At 42.0% G+C, this 18,565-nt stretch overlaps 4 non-coding genes across 4 annotated transcripts; 3 read left to right on the top strand and 1 right to left on the bottom strand.

Annotated features, from left to right (window-relative positions):
- The first annotated feature begins 7,543 nt into the window (after positions 1 to 7,543).
- Positions 7,544 to 7,615, top strand: trnaw-cca (transfer RNA tryptophan (anticodon CCA)). Its single transcript has one exon. It is a non-coding gene; the product is annotated as a tRNA-Trp (tRNA).
- A 299-nt stretch (positions 7,616 to 7,914) lies between these two features.
- On the top strand, positions 7,915 to 7,996 carry trnas-cga (transfer RNA serine (anticodon CGA)). Its single transcript has one exon. It is a non-coding gene; the product is annotated as a tRNA-Ser (tRNA).
- Positions 7,997 to 9,192: 1,196 nt separating this feature from the next.
- trnat-ugu (transfer RNA threonine (anticodon UGU)) lies at positions 9,193 to 9,266 on the top strand. Its single transcript has one exon. It is a non-coding gene; the product is annotated as a tRNA-Thr (tRNA).
- Positions 9,267 to 11,030: 1,764 nt separating this feature from the next.
- trnai-aau (transfer RNA isoleucine (anticodon AAU)) lies at positions 11,031 to 11,104 on the bottom strand. The gene has a single exon. It is a non-coding gene; the product is annotated as a tRNA-Ile (tRNA).
- Positions 11,105 to 18,565: the final 7,461 nt, after the last annotated feature.

The raw sequence follows: 18,565 nt of genomic DNA, 5'->3' as shown, positions 1-18,565 counted from the left end.
ATTTCTAGATGCATCAAAGCGCATATATATATATATATATATATATATATATATATATATATATATATATATATATATATATATATATATATATATATATATATATATATATATATAGTGTATATATATTAGTGCTGGCCAACGATTAAAATTTTTAATCTCAATTAATCCATGATTTCTGTAATTAACTGCGATTAATCTCATATTAATTGCAAATTTATTCACACATTTTGTGCTGTTCTAAATTACCTCAAGGTTTTTATGTTTTTTAATCCCTTTAATAACATGAGAAAGGGCAAATATGCTGCTTTATGCCAATGTTTATTCAACTTGCCACAAAAAAGGCTTTTGACCTGAATGTAACATTCCTTCATAAATACAAACACAATGTAGTCCCAACTTTACACTTGTAAAGACTAACTTAAGATTCCTTGTTTTTTTAAGCAGCTCAATGTAAAACAATGAACCATATGCATCACAAACATTGTACAAGAAGTGCATTGGTCAGTTAAATTTTCCATGTAATTATGTCTAACCTCATACGGAGGAAAATAAAAGGCTCAAAAATATCCCCTTCTCCTAAGTGGGATCAAAACAGGGGGATACAAAAAATAAATTACAAACGAATAAAGTGCACATGTAAGGGGAGTAACTCAGCCGTTTCCTCACCTGAATCCTCAGTGCACTCGTGACAATCGCAGTGTGCGTGCGCCCGTCTGTGCGCGTGTGTGTGTGTGTGTGTGTGTGTGTGCGCGTGTGTGTGCGGGGGGGGCAATGTTGAGTTATATGTTTTATGTAAAGCGCTTTGTATGCATTTCTTATTTTGTAAGAAAGGCGCTTCACAAATGAAGCTTGATTTGATTTGACTCGTCCTTTTTTGCAAGCTGCTACAGCGTTCAATGGTAATTAATTTCAAATCGATGGTACATGTAAATGGCTCAGTTGGTAGAGCGTTCGCCCATGAACCTGAAGGTCAGTGGTTCGAACCCTAGTTCCGCCTGTGTCCACCAAAGTGTCCTTGGGCAAGACACTGAATCCCCCGGTTGCTCCCGGTTGTCAGGCCAGCGCCGTTGTGTATGGCAGCTCCGCCGACAACCGGTGTGTGAATGTGTGTGTGTGCGGGTGAATGTTTGCAGTGTAAAGCGCTTTGGGGCTGTAGGAGTACAGCTGGAAAGCGCTATATAAGTGTAAGCCAAGCCATAAATAACTTAAGTCTTGTCCAGCGAACCATCTGGCATCTTTTTGAAAGGGAACTTGCTGTTCAAAAGTCGCGTTAAGAGAACGTTAAGTTAACGCGTCGTTAACGATTTAAGTTGGACAGCCCTAATATATATATATATATATATATATATATATATATATATATATATATATATATATATATATACAGTGAGAGTAAAAAGTATTTGACCCCTTGCTGATTTTGTTGGTTTGCCCACTAATAAGGACATGATCATTCTATACTTTTAATGGTAGATGTATTCTAACATGGAGAGACAGAATATCAAAAAGAAAATCCAGAAAATAACTTAAAATATATTATTTTAATTTATTTGCATTTCATCGAGGGAAATAAATATTTGATCCCCTAGTATGCATTAGGAGTTCTGGCTTTCACAGACCAGTTAGACACTCCCAATCAACCTGTTACCTGAATTGAAGACACCTGTTCTAACTAATCACTTGTATAAAAGGCACCTGTTCACAGAATCAGACAATCAGACAGATTCCAAACGCTCCAACATGGGTAAGACCAAAGAACTCTCTCAGGACCTCAGAGACAGGATTGTTGACCTGCACAAATCTGGTATTGGCTACAAAAACATTAGCAAGATGCTAGGTATTAAAGTAACAACTATTGGTGCAATTGTGAGAAAATTTAAGAAGTTTAACATGACCATCAATAGACCTCGGTCTGGTGCTCCACAGAAGATTTCACCTCGTGGGGTGGCAAGGATCATGAGAACTGTGATAAATTGTCCTGCAACCACACAGAGGGAGTTGGTGAATGACCTCAAGGCAGCTGGGGCCACAGTCACCAGGAAAACAATTGGCAACACCTTGCGCCGCAATGGATTAAAATCCTGCAGTGCCCGAAAGGTACCCCTGCTGAAGAAGGCACATGTGGAGGCCCGCCTAAAGTATGCCAATGATCACCTCAAAGATGCACAAAGTGATTGGGAGAAGGTTCTGTGGTCAGACGAGACCAAAATTGAATTATTTGGCCTGAACTCTACCCGTCGTGTGTGGAGGAAGAAAAATGCTGCCTATGACCCCAGGAACACTGTGCCCACCGTCAAGCATGGAGGTGGAAACATTATGTTTTGGGGGTGTTTCTCTGCCAAGGGCACAGGGCTACTTCACCGCATCAGTGGAAAGATGGATGGAGCCATGTACCGTGCAGTCCTGGGGAACAACCTCCTCCCATCTGCAAGGAAGCTGAAAATGGGCCGCGGTTGGGTCTTCCAACATGACAACGACCCGAAGCATACAGCAAAGGCAACAAAGGAGTGGCTCAAGAAGAAGCACATTAAGGTCATGGAGTGGCCCAGCCAGTCTCCGGATCTCAATCCAATTGAAAATCTATGGAGGGAGCTGAAGGTCCGAGTTGCCAAGCGACAGCCCACCAACCTTAATGATTTAGAGAGGATCTGCAAAGAAGAGTGGGCCAAAATTCCTCCTGATATGTGTGCTAACCTTGTGGTAAACTACAACAAACGTCTGACCGCTGTGCTTGCAAATAAAGGCTTTGCCACCAAGTATTAAGTGCTTTTGGCTAGAGGGATCAAATATTTATTTCCCTCCATCAAATACAAATTAATAAAAATATATTCTTTAAAGTTATTTTCTGGATTTTTGTTTTGATATTCTGTCTCTCCATGTTAGAATACATCTACCATTAAAAGTATAGAATGATCATGTCTTTATTAGTGGGCAAACCAACAAAATCAGCAAGGGGTCAAATACTTTTTACTCTCACTGTATATATATATATATATATATATATATATATATATGCCCCCCCCACACACACACACGCACACGCACACAGGTAATCTGAAGTTTTGTGTTCATGTTTAGTTAGTTGTTGTTTTTGGGTAGTTTAGCCATAAGAATTTATCTGAAGTGTTGTTTTACCATCTGCTTGACACTTGTGTAAATAAATTCTGATTAATTTGAACGAGAGAAGTAGTTTGTGCTTATTTTACGTATATTTGTCACAACTGCTATTGCAAAGGCCTGTGTTCGAACTCCTCCCTTCACTATTATTTTGAAGAATAATCTACCTTGAGACTGATTTTTGCTGTTTAGTTATAATTTTCCTGATTACATCAGGTGGTGCCCTGTTTTGATTAAAGGGGACCTATTATGGAAAAACACATTTGTTCTCGTTTTAACATATATAAAGTGGTCTCCCCTTGTTGGAGTCCCTAAATCAACATCACATAAATTCATAATCAAGGAAAGACACAGAGACTGTTAGAATGATTTTTAAGGCCTTCTGCAGAAGGGAAGCAAAGTCGGAGCTTGCAGAGCAACATGGTCCTCTTGGATGCTCTCGACAAATGCTTCGCTGGCTCCTCCTGTGCATCAGCTTTTTATTGAGAATGGGAAACAGGAAATTACCATATTAGGAACAGTGAATGGACAATTGGACGAAAACAGGAAACGGACATCTCTTCTGTTAAAGAGTTCACACATGAGACCTTTCAGTTAAAGAGGAACTAATCTTGGTATGAAGAAATAACAGACATCTTTAGCTTAAAGTCTTTAAAAGCAACGGGTCGCATAGGTCAAATGTCTTCCTGACTAAAAACAGGAACTTCATGGGGGTCTTTAACAGATGGTCCAACTGACAATGGTTCAGCTGTTCCCAGGACAGTCGACCCCCCTCAGGAAGTGGGTGCCCTGTCATCTGTTCAGAGCATGTGATAGTTTTCATAAGGACAGAAACTAGTTCAAAAGTTTGATTAATCTCGCACCCTCACCCTGCCAACACAGGAAAGATGAAATGCCATGAAATTCTGCAGGGTCCGGCTGAATTTTCCAGTGTCATGTGATTTCTACGGGCCGCTCAGAATCTGCGCCTATCGTTACGTAACGATAGGCGCTGATTTCCATAGGTCGGCCTCCGCTGCTGAAACCACGCCCACAACTAACTCCGCCGGCTGGAGCTCCGCCATTGTTTAGAAGCGGTGAATGTTTCCACAGCGAGGGACAGTTTTTGCATCGACACTTACCCTTATAAAAGGATCAGTGCCAGCAGTACGGACCCGGCAACTGCACACGAGTCAGCGGTAAGTGACGTTATTTTTTTTAATGTTATTTATATTTGTCTACAAGTATGATCTTTGCATGGGCTAAGTATTTAGCTTAGCACTGGAGGCCACACACCGGGGCCACACACCGGGGCCACTCACAGGACCGGACCGGTGAGCAGCTCCGGTGGCTCTAGTGTTCCCTAACGGAGCCACTCACTCGTTAGGTAACACCGGAGCTCTATTAGTAATCCATTTTTCTTCTGTTTATGGTTTCAGATCTTCCAAGCAATGCACCTGAAGCTGTTCAACAACACCTTGAGAAGACGCACGGTCCTTCCTTGAGCCAGCAATAGTGCATACATGTTATTTATTTACAACTTATGTTCTTTTATTTTTTTTAACAATACATTTGCCATTTGTGAAAATTCAGTGTTGTGATTTCTTTACAGAACATAACATAAATCAAATGATGAGGAATCTGAGTAAATAACTGTGGTGTACCTGTTTAGAATTCAATTAAATCTTCCTGTGTGAAGACGAGGTGACCCGTTCCCTCTTCAGGTGACTAAAGGCTGATTTATGGTTCCGCATTACACCAACGCAGAGCCTACGGCGTAGGGTACGCGTCGATTTAACGCAGGACCGTAATTCAGGCTTTAAGATCCGTTTACACCGTGTAACTGAATGAGAGCGTCCGACTATCGCGTCGAGCTGCGTGACATCGGACGCTTTCTGTCCACACTGAAACCGTTAAACTCGCGGCCAGTTAGGACAGTCCAATACCAAAAAAATAAAGCAATGGAATTTATTTTGCTTTGTGTACGCAGCCGGCTCTTCTGGCTGGAGCGAGGCTTTGTTCCCTCCCCTGCTACACGTCATTCAGGCAGCCACTCAGCACAGAGCCTCATTATCATAGCCCCGCCCCTCAGAATCCCTCATAGAGAAGGAGGTTAGAAGCGGTAAAACTAGAGACATGGCCCACAGGCTGAATTTCTGTTTCATGTAGAAAAAACAAGCTTTAGATTGTTTTTAAGACATTAAAGGCCTGTTTAAAATATACATTAAATGCCATAATAGGTCCCCTTTAAGTCATTTTGATAATTCAATTTGATAATCTACTTTATTAATTAGTAATGATTGTCCTTCGACAATCATTAATGACTCTTTGAGAACCAGCACCTCCCCTGTGGCACAACATCAATCATATTAGAAATAAATGTATGGCTTTATATAAATTGTCCTGTTGTGGTAGAATAAAAAATCATCCACCACATTGAGAAAAAACTATTTTTCCCTCTTTTTTTTTTTAGCAGGCAGTTAATGTTTCTCTTTTTTCCTGTAAAGTTGGACATTTTAAAGTGTAGGTGAATTACTTTTTGTCAGTTGTGGAACTGCAACAAAATTAATTTCTGCATGAGACCCAATGCAAGAAAGAAAAGGTCAGCCTTCCTGTCCTGAGCACCAAGTAGAGGACTGGAGTGGTTTTCCAAGTCCAAATAATGCTATTGCAAAGTCGTACATGTTTCTACCCAGTTTTGAACAGGGGACCTTTCGCGTGTTAGGCAAGCGTGATAACCACTGCGCTGAAATCGGCGGGTCAAGAGACTGATTGCTAAAATGCTCGACAGCAAGATGGATACTGCAGGTTTTCTGCTGCATGCTCATGCTGAGGGACATATTTTATCCCTTGCTTCTCTCTGAACTACGGAAACTGACCTTCTTTGAAATCAGTGTGCAAAATTTCATGCAAATCTCTGGTTGCCACATTTTTCCGACAGCAAGATGGATGCTGCAGGTTTTCCACTACCTGCTTTGAAAGACACATGTTGCAGGACATACCGTGGGGCAAAAAATTTAGTCAGCCACCAATTGTGTAAGTTCTCTAAATTAAAAAGATGAGAGAGGCCTTCAACTATAAGACACAGAATCAGGGCCGTTGCTAGGAGTTCTGGGCCCCCTTAAAGAATATTGCTGTGGGCCCTTTTTTTTTTATTGCTGTAAACAACAAATCTAACAAAACTTTTTTTGTTGTTTTTGGCTACTCAAATGTCGCACTAACACATCTTTACAAGACCACATTGAACACATCATGATAACGTAACGGACGTTCGTTTGATGCTCATAATTACTGATTAGGCTAAAAAAAAAAATTACTCATTAGGCTTGAATGCTCATAATACAATCCACTGCATGTGGAATGATACTAGCAAGACAATAATAATTAATTATTGTTTTGTTAATTAAAGTGTCTTTCAAGTGCATTTTTGCAGCAATATCGCTGCAGAACAAAGAAAATGCTACATTTAGTCTGGGCTACCTCCCCCATCAGACAATCTAGCAACAGAAAATAAAACAGAAAAATAAATAACAAAAATAAATATAACCATAAATATAAACTTGCTGGCGTGGTTGTGCTTGAACCACTTCCGAATATCCATCGTTACTTTGTGTTAACGGAGCAGCTGAGAGCAGCGTCTTGCTGGTGCAGGAAACTGCTGGACGTAGATGAGTGACGGACACTGGCTGATTTATGGTTCAGCGTTGCACCAACGCAGAGCTTACGGCGTAGGCTACGCGGGGCGCGAACGTACGGTCCGCGTCGCCGCGTACCCTACGCCGTACGTTTCACCGTCAATTTAACGCGGAACCATAAATCAGGCTTAACGCGCGCGCATTTGTCAGTTTTCTTTTCGTCTTTTCAACTGAGCATGCAAACACTTATCTTATTTCGGGCCTCCTTTTCTAACCTTTTCTGGTGCCGGGATTTGTGCTTTTTGGGGGACATGATAGCCTTTCCACCATCTAGCTACTGTACATCTAGTCCAGCTGTGCTCTCACGTTCGCGCAGCGCGCTGCTCACTCGCACAGAGCTGGGTGGGCCAAACCATTTTTAAGAAGGGAAGGGGCAAAGGGAATTATCGAAGTGATTTAAATTAGAGAATATTGTGTGACTGGTGGCTCTGTTTGAATTTGGATTCATTAGTAAGAGTATATATTATGTATTATGTATGCATAATCATTTTTTCATAGGTTACTGGGGGGGCCATGTGTGGGCCCTTATAATGTCACCACCTTTCCCCCCCTATACGACGGCGCTGCACAGAATGGTAGGATTTTTACTGAATTAATTGATAAATTCCTGGGTAAAACAAATATTTGGTCACCTACAAACAAGCAAGATTTCTGCCCTTCACAGACCTGTAACTTCTTTGAGAGGCTCTTCTGTCCTCCACTCGTTACCTGTATTAATGGCACCTGTTAACTCTGGCTCTGGCACCACAGGCTCTGTGGTGCAATGGTAGCGCATCTGACTCCAGATCAGAAGGTTATGTGTTCAACTCACATCAGGGTCATAATGAACTTTCAGTTTTGTTTGATATGTACCTGGAATTGTTCAAGTTTGCATAATCACCTGAATTGATGAAAGGAGGAACAAAAGATAATCTTTAAAAAAAACGAATTTCATTTGTTTATCAGGAGACACAAGGCAAGTTTATTTGTATACCACATTTCATGTACAATTCAAAGTGAATTGATAGCAACATTTTAAAAAATGAGGATAAAAATATGTGTCAAAGGCATAAAGTAAAACCATTCAGTTTTAAAAAGTCTCTAAATTGTCTGATTCTGCAGATTCACACATATAGGAGTGGTTGTTGTGGCCGAGTGGTTAAGGCGATGGACTCGAAATCCATTGGGGATTCCCCGCGCAGGTTCAAATCCTGCCAACAACGATTAATATTTGACTGGGGGAAAAAAAGACTTGTTAAATCTTGGATGTCTTAACCTCAGACAAAACTGTGATTTAAAACTCATCCATCCGGGGCCTCATGTACAAAGAGTGTACGTGCGCCACTTTCTACGCTTACGGTTGGATGTTCAAAAAGTGATTGAACGTGAAAAGTTTAATTCTGGCGTATGCACATTTTTGAGGTTTTGTCTTATGGCGACACTCACTGGGGATGCAGTGAAGTCCAACATATGAGGAAAAGTGACTTCAACAACAAGTTCACCATCACACTTGAAGGACACGACAATCCCCACATCACCAAATAAGTTACACAGGAGTCGAGGGGGCATGTATAGCCCAGGACTGCTGCATGTTTTTGTGAGGGTAGCTCACATGGCTACCCAAGGGAACACGGGGAGAACATACAGACCAGCTGGTCTAGGCACTTAGAGTTGATGGGGGTGAGTTGGAGATGATGGGGGTGAGTTGGAGATGATGGGGGTGAGTTAGAGATGATAGGGGTGAGTTGGAGATGATGGGGGTGAGGGCCACTGGACGGTCGTCGTTGAGACACGCTGGTGTGGAGCTCTGCGGTACTGGCACAATGGTGGTGGATTTGAAGCAGGTGGGAACAACAGCACGGGCCAGGGACAGGTTGAATAAGTTCCATCACGACCCCCCCAGCTACTAAGTAAGGTTAGTTCAAATTATTTAACATTAATTGAATTACATTTGAATAAACCTAAATTGAGGTTAAATGGAATTTATGTTGTTCAAGATTTTTGAGCTTTATGGTCTTAAAACTCTTCAACTGACACAATTGGCACTAGAGCCACAATTACCTGGTGTAATTGATCACACACTGGCAGAATTGAAGACTGAATTATAATTCTGGTTCCAGCAAAAATCAGACCAACTTAAAGTCTTAAGTTATTCAAATCTAATGACAACATATGATATTTGCTGGAACACACAAGACCTGCTTTAACTGAACCCATTTCAGGGCAGGTAACCATATATGGTAACTATAAACGCGTTATTTCACCTCCTTCATAGCTCTGTTATTCCACATAAAGCCAGGACAGTAGTGGAAAAGGTTTGTCTACTAAATATGTCACAGTGAGGTGGAATAAAGCTGCTCCAGAGGAAGAACTTTTGTGTCAACAGGGTTTTTATAACAAGCTGAAGAACTTTGTTGGGGGTTCTGTGGCTTAGTTGGTCAAAGCGCCTGTCTTGTAAACAGGAGATCCTGGGTTCAAATCCCAGCAGAGCCTTTAAACTCATGATGAAGTATATCACTCCTGTAATGATAAAAACCAGTCTTTGTGGAAAAATGTATCCAATTTCTGGGTTTTGGATAAAGTCTTCACCTTCTCCTCTGTTTGGGAGGAAACTGTTTGTCAACACAAACACTTACAATGTTTCTCAGTGTAGCAAGTGCTTCTTCTAACATTTCCTAAGCAGTAGAAAGCAGACTGAACTCTCATGACATTTTAACAGGCCTCATTCTTATTGAGATGATTATTGTTGCTCATAAGGGAACAATCGTTGGCTGACCGTCACTGCCAGGGGTTCTTGAGAAAGCTGTAATCCAGTCAGGAGTAGGTACGAAGAGACAGCCCTGTACATTCAAATGTCAATGACAGTTGTCATTATCAAACATCTCCAAGTCTATGGTCTCTTTCTAAGAGGATGTTGTAAAGCAATGGATGACATACAACACGTGTCTAACTGAATATACATGCAAACATACAATCGGTAATCTAGAAGTTGTTGTATAAGGTGAAGGACAAATGGAGGTAAGTAGCTTGGGATATTCAAGAAACCATCAACGAACAGTTACTTTCCTGACATCGTGACTGCTCACCTGCTCTTGTGGCTGGTAAACTGTGATGTCTCCTGCAGCGTTGGTGGTTTAGTGGTCAGCATATCTGCTTGCCAAGCAGTTGACCTTGGTTCAATTCCAGCCAATGCAGCAAACACGAGAGGGAGTTAAGAGTGAAGTTTTCTTTTTTTGGGGGGAAACTAGCAGTCTTTATGAACATGAACTTTATGAACAGTCAACACCTATGTCTACATGGACAACAATACTCTGATCATAATTAAATAAAAGATGTTTCTCTTTTGCTTGAAGTGGAGATAGCAGCACTCCGGCTGCCTCCTCGTTATCTTTAATCTTGACTTTCAGTAGTTTTTGTCCTGACCTCAATAATCTTCTGTATGCCTCCCTGAAGGCTCTTTTCTTCTGTTTGAGGATCTGTGTGGTGGAGATGTTTTCCACACAGAAGGTGATGTAGTCACTCACACACTCAGTCCTGGCACTGATATCATCTACATGCGGCTGAGAGTGAACAAGTCCCACTTTGCTGCCATTAACATTGTTACGTTATTGTTTGGAAAAATACAGGTCCCGTGGATTAAGAGTTTGATGCTTGACATCTGAGCTACCGAGGTCTTGCAAGAGAGCTTTGTCTCTGTATTTCACCCTTTGTTTTTTATTTAATAGCTTGAGATGGACATTGAAAATAATCCGGTTGTTTCTTAACAGTTAGAAATTGTGGTCAGCAGTTTATCCACCTGAACAGGGACTTGAAACCTGGACCCTCAGGTTAAAAGTCTGAATATTTTGTTTCTTCTTTTCTTCATATTTTTACAAATATAAAGCATTGGAAAGCCTTTACCACTCCGCCACAACAACCTGTCAGAGAACCTGCACAACCAGAGCATCTAGAGCCTTTTTTATTGTTGGATGATAATTCTTTATCACTGACACATATTTCTATCCTCATTTTTCAAATGATTTTATGTAAAGCACTTTGAATTGTACATGGAATGTCTATTACAAATAAACTTCCCCTCGCTTTATAAACGTATTAAATTCCTTATGTTTAAAAGTCATCTTTATTTCCTCCTTTCTTCAAGGCAGGTGATTCTAAAGACGTGAATAATTCTTGGTCCACGTAAAATTAACAATGAAACATACGATCTTCAAAATCTAAAACTTCATAAGATACCCAGAGTTTAACTGGTAACCAGTTTGGCCAGTATGGGCATTGAACCCATGACCTTGGTGTTATTAGCACCACGCTCTGACCTTCTGAGCTAACCGGCCTTCATGGGACCAGGTTCTTTTTCGTATATATCTAGGTATGTGTATGTAGAGATCCAGACCTTGTTTACAAAACCTTGAGTTACATGTGTAGCGCCTGTTAGATAACGCCGGCAGGTGGCAGAGCAACTGTGTCACTATCATGATAGGGCTGGTTAGTACCAGAGAAGAAGCCCTTGTTCTTTGTTGTATTTTAGAGTTGTGAGAAACAAGCAGAGAAATGTACTGAATGCCTCCGAGCAACCGTATGGTTTTACCCTGTCTGCCGTTGAAATAAAGTCCACTTCTAAATGCACCAAGTCGTCCCAGTGAGTGCTGTAACAATTTGGAGGTCCCACCTAGGTGATTAAAGGACATTGTTTCATGGCGAAAGACTTTTCCAACTCGGGAGAAAAACGCTGTAACGCCTTACACGTGTGAGAGCAAGCTAACTGAGGAAGCGCTAGCTTAAGGTACGAGGTACACGTCTCATTTTGTTGTTTTTGTCCCAGTGTTGACAGTTAAAAAAAACGCTACGAACAAGATGTCGGCGTGCAGAGAAGAGCCCCTGATGGAGATAGAAACTAAATTATTTGCACTAACAGTAAAAAAAAAACTGTCTGTGAGCTGTGTAAAATAACAGGGGAAGGCAAGGTAGGAAGGAAAGTATACTACCGTATACTAGGGCCCAAGCACTTACAGTGCGAAGGCCCTATTGTATCTGTAGGAATTTTCCTTTTTTTTTTTTTCTTATTTTTCTGATGAAAGGAGAGCCTTTTTGCCCCCCTAAACCCCTAAAAATTTTGCACGCAAGCCAGGCCTGGCGAAAAATTTGATATTTAATGGTTGGCATTAATGGGCGATGCAAAATGGCTCAACAGCGCCCCCTAGAAAACTTTGTGCCTCAAGCCCACACACACACACACACACACACACACACACACACACACACACACACACACACACACACACACACACACACACACACACACACACACACACACACACACACACACACCGGCTCATTCACCTGCATGCTCGCTCTGTAGTTTTGAGGGTTAGTTAGTTGCGGTAGCTTAGCCTAGCTGTGATTGGGACTTGGGACCTGGGGCGGTTGCTGCTTGTGTTTCTGCCTGTTCCGTGTCTGTTTTGTTTTTTGTTTCTTCTGCTTCTTTATTTTTTGCAGATTTCCAGTGCTCAATGTGCGCCATGTGTGTTCTCATGTCCTGCCTCTGTGTCCACTGAGAGAAACCGTGACACAATGTTTTCCAAACATTTGATACTCTGGCAACAAGGTGTTTAAGTGTTGCACATTGTCTGGCCTCAGATTTTCTAGACATTGTAAATACGTATTTGCTTTCAGGTATTGTTCCTCAGTGCCAAACCCGTTGCCGCTCTGACCGTCAGTCCATAATTTACAAAACTAGGTCATTTACACAGCTCATATGTTACGTGAAGTACTCATGCAACATATCTTTGGAAAGCTAACATTCTTGTGATTCCAGCGATATAAACCATTTCAGGATATAATCATAGCAGCTGGTACACATCAATACCACAAACAAATAAACAAACATTTGCGCAAATGACGCAACTTACCGATGAAGCCTCATAGAACACGTCTGGTCAAAAATATTCCCGCAAAAATGGTCTGGTTACAGTCAGAAAGGTCCAGTCGATCCAATCCGGTAAAGTATTTAGTCCAAAATACATTATTATACCAGTAAATATCCCCAAACAGCCACTGCATCATTTGAAATTAGCCGGATGTTCAACGTGTTATTGGCTGCAACTGCGCTTTGCACATCTCCACACCAGATATCTTGTGCTCAAAATGGGGTCTGTATCCCCTCCTTTTGATTGACACTTCATTCAACCATACAGGAGCTTCCCTGTCCCCTCCACAGCCTACAATAGCGAATGAGCGCCTGTATGCAAATGAAGCACATGTCTCCCTTTTGTCATGAATAAAAATGACCCAATTGGACCAATCGTGCTGATGACTGTCACATTGTATACCCAATGAAATTCTGAAAACAACAATGTGCCGCTTCAGGGGATAGGAATAAAACCCACAACCAGGAACCCATGCATAAAGTGAAATCACTTGCAGCAAATGAAACGTGCGTCCGTGTTTTGACTTTGATAGGCAAAGTTTTCAGTAACTTTTTTTCAGCAATATTGATAGTAAATCTGCCTCCGCCGGCCTTCGCAGGCGCAGTGGTACGCGGTCAGCGCGGAGACCTAAGTCCACCTTTGCGCGGGGGGCTCGACGGAGACGGCACTCTCTTTTTCCTCTCACCCCCGCGGGTGAGAGCTGCTGTTTGGGGGGTGGCGGTTTCTGCGAGGGGTGCGGAGGTCCCCGGGCGGGTCCCGCACGTCGCGACCGGGCGTCCCATCATGTCACTCACAACACTTCCCCCTTTTTCCAAACTTTATGCGAAAATGTGCGGCGATGATGCGGTGAAATCAAGCGAGCCCCGCATAATTCGCATATTCAGCGCGGACATATGCGATCATCGCGGGAAATATTTTTTTTCAGCAATATTGATAGTAAATCTGGATTCCTCTAAGTGTCAGGTTTCATCAGAGGCCAAAATTATGACTGTACGTTGAAAGGTTCAAGAGTTATGCCCTTTTATCCCAGGTATTTGACCATTGTTATCCAAGTGTCTTTTTGGCATCTTCAAATGTAGTGAAATGTAATGAAATGTAGAAATTTTTTTTTAATAATTTGATATAGGTCTTTTTTTCATTTTTTTTTGTTCAAATGTTGAGACAGGAGGAAGCCTTAAAAAAAAATCTGTCAAGTTGTTAATGAGAAACAGGGGTGGGATTAAATAAGTTTTCTTCTTCCCACTCCCTTTCGAGTGTTGACGAATGAATTTGTATTTTGAACCTGCACCTGATAAAAAGGTATTTGTTTCATTTTATGTTGCACACAGGTCATTTATGTTATGTTCATTGCTCGAAATAAATATGAATTGATTGATTGATTGATTGATTGATTGATTGATTGATTGATTGATTGATTGATTGATTGATTGATTGATTGAAATGGGCCCCCTCGAAGCAGAAAAAAAAACTAAAGAATAAATTGCTGGAGAGATGTTCTCATACGCTTAGTCAGTATTATCCACTCACTGGAATTAGGGAACCTGGCTCTGAGGGGATCTTTTGACACATTGCACAAGGCCAACAATGGGAACTTTCTTAAAGAAGTTGAACTGCTGGGCCGCTTGGTGGCGCAGTGGGTTAAGAGGCGGCTCATATACTGAGGCTACAGTCCTCCTGCAGCGGTCGCGGGTTCGAATCCAGCCCGCGCACCTTTGTTGCGTGTCTTCCCCGTTCTCTCTCTCTCTACCCCTTTCCAGTCTGCATCTCCAATAAAGGGCCCCTAGAGCCCAAAAAAAGAAGTTGAACTGCTAGTTTAATTTGCTATCTTAATTTGATCCTGTGTTGAGAGATCATATGAGACGCATCGACAGTGGAGCAGAGCACATCACATACCTGGGTAAAACGATTCAAAATGAGTTGATAGCCTGTGTCACTGATAAAATAGTTGACACAATGGTGTCAAAAAATCAAAGATTTAAAATTCTATGTCATAATATTGGATTGCACCCCAGATGTAAGTCATCAAGAATAAATGTCTGTTATGTCCACAGTGAATCTTGGTGAAAATCCAGCCAACAAAGTTAAGAACTGATTTATTAAAATTCATTTTTTAATGCAGAACAATGACAAGAACTGTGGGAAACGTAACCGAAAAGTAAACATTTCACTTTAACCTAAAAAAAAAAAAAAAAAAAACCAAACAAATATTACAAAGAAGAAAAGGCTAATTTAAAACAGTATTTAACAGAATCATACCATAACATTTTGTCACTGATGGTAGAGTAGAATATTTCTCATATCTCATATCATTTATCTTGTGCTGGCCGATCGGGACGGCTGACTTCCTCATTTTGCGCTGGGTGACGGGATGGTGGACTGGACTTGTGGGTGTATATGTACGTGGAAATGCATGTATCTGTCTATTATTTATATATACACACACACTATATATATATATATAGTGTATGTATATGTATGTGTGTGTGTGTGTGTGTGTGTGTGTGTGTGTGTGTGTGTGTGTGTGTGTGTGTATACACACACACACACACACACACACACACACACACACACACACACACACACACACACACACACACACACACACACACACACACACACACACACAAATGCATCTTGAAATATTTGTGTGAGAATGCCCATAATGAATAAGATTGTACATAGTAAATAATGTATGCTTTTACGTATAGGTGAATACAGTAGACCCTCCAGAAAAACGCGGGCAAAAATCCTTGATTCTGCGGGCTAAAATCCTTGATTTTGCGATTAAATGTGCAGGTTTTTTATGTGCTTTTATGCGTTGAAATTGCGGAATATGCTGGAAGTTGCGGAATATGCGGGAAGTCGTGGAATATGCGGAAAGTTGCAAAATATGCGAAATATGCAGGAAGTTGCGGATTCGGCGCTGAGCTCTTCCCTCTTAAGCGGGCTGTCTCGTCTGATCTGAGGTTGTAGGCGAAAAAAAAAGGAGCGCAGGTGGAGAAGAGAGGGGCGGTGGCAGCCCGGGGGCCGGCCGTCTCTCTCCCTCCAGCACGCGGCTCAGTGCTCGGGTGATTGCCGGGCGCGCCGGCGTGGCGAGGGGGACGAGCCAGAGCTCCGTCACCCCCACGCGTCCGCCGCCAAGATCCCCCAAGTGGATGGGAGTGTGCGTCCGCCTCCGCCTCCCCCTTCGCAGGCGCAGTGGTACGCGGTCAGCGCAGAGACCTAAGTCCACCGTTGCGCGGGGGGCTCGACGGAGACGGCACTCTCTTTTTCCTCTCACCCCCGCGGGTGAGAGCTGCTGTTTGGGGGGTGGCGGTTTCTGCGAGGGGTGCGGAGGTCCCCGGGCGGGTCCCGCACGTCGCGACCGGGCGTCCCATCATGTCACTCACAACACTTCCCCCTTTTTCCAAACTTTATGCGAAAATGTGCGGCGATGATGCGGTGAAATCAAGCGAGCCCCGCATAATTCGCATATTCAGCGCGGACATATGCGATCATCGCGGGAAATATGCGCCCTTTCAGGAATAAATGTATCCCCGCGTAATCTGCGCCATTTGGCTGATTATGCAATGAATCATGCGATCGCGTAATCGCGTTTTTCTGGAGGGCCTAATACAGGGACTTATGGTAAATAGTGTTTATATAGAGCAGTGGTCCTCATTCCTGGTCCTCGAGAGCCGCTGTCCTGCATGTTTTTGACGTTTCCCTGCATCAACACACCTGATTCTAATTAGTGGTCATCACCAATCTTTTCTCCAGATCTGCACAGTTCTGTTGGTGACACAGTCATCTGTATCAGGGTTTACTGGAGCAGGGAAACATGCAGGACAGCGGCTCTCGAGGACCAGGAGTGAGGACCACTGATATAGAGGGACATGTACCTGCAAATGGCAATCATCGCCCAGGTATCCACAAATGTATATTCGTGTATACCACAATATGTTTATACTGTGTAAAATTCTTAATATTAATTTGTGTAACTTCTCAATACATCAAGATTTTTGACATCTAATAACAAGGGTCTATGTGAAAACATGGTATTGAGTTCAAGGGGTAGGATAAGTTTTTTTTACTTCTTACTTCTTTTTGAACATGTCAAAACTGCTGCTGCTTCAAAAAAAAAAATCCCTTGCATTTATTGTTCAAGTATGTTCGAGCACGTCTATTACTTACAGTACCATCATGTTCAAAATAAAGACATTTGAATTGAATTGTTGTACTTCATTTTCTAAATCTGGTTATAACTGAACAGCTCTCATAACAGAATCTACTGCTTTTTAAAAAAAATATTCAAAATCTTTCCCCCAATCGAACCACCAGAATTATTTCTTTCAAACTAAATTAACTAAACTAAATTGGTGCCTTTAAACTGAACTCTCAAAATGAATTATATCAGCACTGATCACAAATGTACACTTTTTATCCAGTGTGAATACGTTTATGTCTCGTCAAATGACCTTGTTGGGCAAAACCCGCTCCACACTGATCACATTTGTAAGGCTTGTCTCCAGTGTGAATATGTTGGTGACTCGTTAGAGCACTTTGCCGGGCAAAAGCCGCCCCACACACGCATTAAATCGACGCGTACCCTACGCCGTAGGCTCTGCGTTGGTGTAATGCGGAACCATAAATCAGCCTTTAGTCACCTGAAGAGGGAACGGGTCACCTCGTCTTCACACAGGAAGATTGAATTGAATTCTAAACAGGTACACCACAGTTATTTACTCAGATTCCTCATCATTTGATTTATGTTATGTTCTGTAAAGAACTCACAACACTGAATTTTCACAAATGGCAAATGTATTGTTAAAAAAAATAAAAGAAGATCCTTTTATAAGGGTAAGTGTCGATGCAAAAACTGTCCCTCGCTGTGGAAACATACACCGCTTTTGAACAATGGAAGAAGCTGCAGCTGAGCGGGCGGAGTTAGTTGTGGGCGTGGTTTCAGCAGCGGAGGCCGACCTATGGAAATCAGCGCCTATCGTTACGTAACGATAGGCGCAGATTCTGAGCGGCCCGTAGAAATCACATGACACTGGAAAATTCAGCCGGACCCTGCAGAATTTCATGGCATTTCATCTTTCCTGTGTTGGCAGGGTGAGGGTGCGAGATTAATCAAACTTTTGAACTAGTTTCTGTCCTTATGAAAACTATCACATGCTCTGAACAGATGACAGGGCAGCCACTTCCTGAGGGGGGGTCGACTGTCCTGGGAACAGCTGAACCATTGTCAGTTGGACCATCTGTTAAAGACCCCCATGAAGTTCCTGTTTTTAGTCAGGAAGACATTTGACCTATGCGACCCGTTGCTTTTAAAGACTTTAAGCTAAAGTTGTCTGTTATTTCTTCATACCAAGATTAGTTCCTCTTTAACTGAAAGGTCTCATGTGTGACCTCTTTAACAGAAGAGATGTCTGTTTCCTGTTTTCGTCCAATTATCCATTCACTGTTCACTGTTCCTAATATGGTAATTTCCTGTTTCCCATTCTCAATAAAAAGCTGATGCACAGGAGGAGCCAGCGAAGCATTTGTCGAGAGCATCCAAGAGGGCCATGTTGCTCTGCAAGCTCCGACTTTGCTTCCCTTCTGCAGAAGGCCTTAAAAATCATTCTAACAGTCTCTGTGTCTTTCCTTGATTATGAATTTATGTGATGTTGATTTAGGGACTCCAACAAGGGGAGACCACTTTATATATGTTAAAACGAGAACAAATGTGTTTTTCATAATAGGTCCCCTTTAATCAAAACAGGGCACCACCTGATGTAATCAGGAAAATTATAACTAAACAGCAAAAATCAGTCTCAAGGTAGATTATTCTTCAGAATAATAGTAAAGGGAGGAGTTCGAACACAGGCCTTTGCAACAGCA

Source organism: Cololabis saira, chromosome 15 (genome assembly GCF_033807715.1).
Source record: "Cololabis saira isolate AMF1-May2022 chromosome 15, fColSai1.1, whole genome shotgun sequence".
Taxonomy (NCBI): domain Eukaryota; kingdom Metazoa; phylum Chordata; class Actinopteri; order Beloniformes; family Belonidae; genus Cololabis; species Cololabis saira.
This window is presented reverse-complemented; position numbering and strand designations above follow the sequence as displayed.